At 37.6% G+C, this 3693-nt stretch overlaps 1 long non-coding RNA gene across 1 annotated transcript; it reads right to left on the reverse strand.

Annotated features, from left to right (window-relative positions):
• Positions 1–3123: 3123 nt before the first annotated feature.
• Positions 3124–3693, reverse strand: LOC113310499. Its single transcript, XR_003341176.1, has 3 exons — positions 3553–3693; positions 3393–3434; positions 3124–3273 (listed from the first exon to the last, which is right to left on the reverse strand). It is a non-coding gene; the product is annotated as an uncharacterized LOC113310499 (long non-coding RNA).

Consider the following 3693-nt stretch of genomic DNA (forward strand, 5'->3'; position numbering starts at 1 on the left):
TGCTGGTAGGTGCGAAATCTGTTTTGGTACGAGCCGCAGGTAGACGTCGTGGTTGACGACCATCAGGATAGCCATGTTTCTCCCAATAACGATCCTCAAGATGCCCATTGTGACCACAATAAGTACACTTCAGTGGAGGTTTGGATCCTCCTGTTTTGGAACCCTGTGTTCTATGTCCTTGAACAACAAAGGCCATAGGAGTGTTTGTATCCATCCTCTTCTGAGTATAAGACTTAACTTCTTCTTCTTGTATGAGACGAGAATAGACAGTATGTAGAGAAGGAAGTGGCTCGGTCCCCAGAATACTGGAACGTATAGTAGCATAATAGGGTTCGAGACCCATTAGAAGTTCACGTACCTGATCATTATTGCGTCGATTACGAAGAGTCACGTTCAAATCACAGGTACAACCAGAACACGAACAAGAAGGTAGAGCATCAAAATCATTGATGTCATCCCAAAGTTTCTTCAACCGCCCGTAAAAATTTTGAATGGATTCTCCATCCTTTTGTTTGCAGTCAGCAACATCGGATTTTAGTTGATAGATTTTGATTCCATTCCCTAAAGAAAAACGAAGCCTAATATCTTCCCACAGATCAAATGCAGTATCACGATAAGAAATAGAAGAGCGAAGAACTGGATCAATGGTGTTAAATATCCAAGCAACAATCATAAAATTAACAGTCCACCAATCGTCCAAGTCAGGAGAATCAGAAGAAGGTTTAGGAACTTTACCACCAATGAATCCAAGCTTCCGTTTTGCACCCAGCGAAATACGAAACCCTTTAGCCCATTCTTCATAGTTTGATCCTTTGAGAACCACATGAGTTATTATAGTTCCTGGTCCATCGTTTGAATCTAGAGCATAGAGCGAATTAGGATTTTGAGGTGAAGAAGAAGTAGGTTTATCCGATACCATGTTGGAATCAAGACGAGACAAGATATTGACAAGATATTATGAAGAAGAAAGGTTTTATTTCTCTTGCCGTTCTTGTTACAAAAGAGGCTCATATATAGAAGAGCTTTGATACAAAGGATATTTTGTGATCTCCTAACAAAAGTAAATATCTCTATATCTAGGTAAGTGAATATTTTGCAATATATACAAGAATATACATTTAATACCCAATAGCTCTTGAAACGAACGACGGATTTTACTGGCAGTCGTCTTAGTATCTTTTGAAACAATAAATTATCATCAGGGGAGCACGAAAGACTAGAAGTATGATGATACTTAAGGTGCTGAACCCGATTCATCGTTTTTCACAAAACTTATTTAGTTACAGACTATATTCAACTTTTACCTCCTCCACCACAATCAGCCACACACCCAACTCAAATCTTCCATATAATCCACATAACCTTCTTCATAGCAGCAACTCATTCATCTGCGAATCTGCTGTAAACTCAAATCTTCTAAATCAATAACACAGCAGCAGAATCTCATCTTCCATCTCTATTTTATCATGTGTTCATCACCATCTCAGACCTCCCAAATTCATCAGCTTCTAAGCGATTTTTTCAAACCAACCCCTAATTCAAATTCCACTCCATCTGATTTATCTGTATTGTTGTCGATCTCACTCATCTCTCAGTTTTTTTTTGGATGAAAAAGAAAAGAAATCTCACGAAAACATGATTTTAGAAAATTATGGCTTCGCGAGGAATTTTTTCACCAAAACTGAGTGCACGCGTGAATTTCTCCGGCCGTGAATTTCACGGTGAAGAAAAACTGAAAAATAGATTTCCATGTGGTTTTCACTTTGCAATATTTTTATTTGGAATCATTTTTTGGGGACTACTCATAAGTGGATGGGGACTACTTTGTGATAGAAATGTCTACCCTATACTTATAAGAGGTGTCCTAGAGTGTGGAAATGACTAACCTACCCACCACCACCACTTATACATGTATAGATTATTTTAAATCATTAATAAACATATCCTCACAAACCCATCACTTGTCTTTTGTTTTTTGGTTGAAAAATGAGAAGTAATCAGAAAATGAGTTGAAAATTGAAGTTGCTGAGAGAAGTTCGGCTAGGAATTATGTGAAAAACTTTTTCGAACTAGCCGAACTCAACTTTAATGGAGGTTTTTTCTTGTTTTCAGAGAATAATTCGGCTATGTAGCAAAAAAGAAGTCCCACCCGAACTTTTGGTTCGATTTCGTCGCAAAAAGTTCGGTTTTGTCGTAAAATAGTTCGGTTGCGTCGCAAAAAAAATGTCCAAACCCGAACTTTGTAGTTCCGTTTCGCGGAAAAAAGTTCGGTTTCGTCGCAAAAAAGTTCAGTGTCACAAAAAGTTTGTTTACGTCGCAAAATATTCGGTTTCGTCACAGAACATTTGATTACGTCACAAAAAGTTCGATTACGTCGTAAAAGTTCGGTTATGTCGCAATTTTTTTCTCCTAACCGAACTTTTTTCCGAAAGCAAAAATTCTATTAAAACTGAGTTCGGCTACTTGTTTCTTCAGAACCATTAGCCGAACTACACTTACATATAAGTTCGACTACCTGTTCTTCAGATGTCGTAGCCGAACTTCATTTCCATGGTCGAAATCAGTTTGAAATTTTTTCATTATTCCGAAAGCCTTTTTGTCAATTCAAGATAACAATAACTAAAGTTACCCAACTAATTGATCTAACCTCACTAATCAATCATTACACTAACATTAATTAATCATTACACTAACTAATTTAATCACCAAGGACAAGTTTGGTATTAGAAGAAAATTAAGTTAAGGAGTGGCTCAAATTTATTTCAAATATCCACCCATAGTAGTCCCCCCCCCCCACAAAAAGGGAGTAGTCTTCAAAAAAAAAAAAAATGATTCAATTTATATTAGCTGGGCTTAAACGGGCCCTAATGACGCGCACAAAAATCTAGCCCGAATACGTAATTTACGTTAATCACAAAAAATTTAGTTAAATTACAATAATCCCACATGGTGGGAGTTAAATATAGTGAATAAGTTTATAAGGAATACGCGCAAGAGTAGTATCGCCAGTGGCATGAGTTGGCTGCTTGGATCTGAGAAGCTAGCACCATAGTCCCTGGGGCACTCAACGTGTTGAGGCTAACCAAACTGTTGCTCCCATACTCGGTCTAATCTTCTGGCTTTTTTGCATCTATTTCGCTTACCAAACTGTTGCTCCCATACTAGAAATAGATTACTTTTTCTCAGTGCTAAAAAGAGGAGATGACAACAACACCTGGGAAATCATTTTTGCAGCTGTGACTTACTGATTTCCAGGTCCTAAAAATTCTCCACCTACAAAGCATATAAGAATGTGACGATACCGATTAGGCCCTGATAGAGGAACGCCACATCAAACTTTTCACTAAGCTGAATTTCTATAAAACTAATGAAAGTGTTGGAGAACATTGAACCTTAGGACAAGATGGAGTCCCCCACACCATGGCTAAAATGGCCTGCATACATGGAAAAGATCCATATTTAGTGTTTTCATCCGAAACTGTATGTCTAAGTAAAATAAAAGGATCGATTCGAGATGTAGAGTTTGATAAAGGCTACGGAACCAAACACTACCTGAGCTACCCGGCTTTGAATATGAGTCACACCAGCTTTCTTGGCGCAATAAAGCACATCCTAGAGAGAGAAATAAATATAGAGATTTTTAGCTTATAATGTAATTAGTTACATGATCCACTAGAGTAGATTGGTAGGTAA

The sequence above is a fragment of the Papaver somniferum genome, chromosome 9 (genome assembly GCF_003573695.1).
Source record: "Papaver somniferum cultivar HN1 chromosome 9, ASM357369v1, whole genome shotgun sequence".
Lineage (NCBI taxonomy): Eukaryota > Viridiplantae > Streptophyta > Magnoliopsida > Ranunculales > Papaveraceae > Papaver > Papaver somniferum.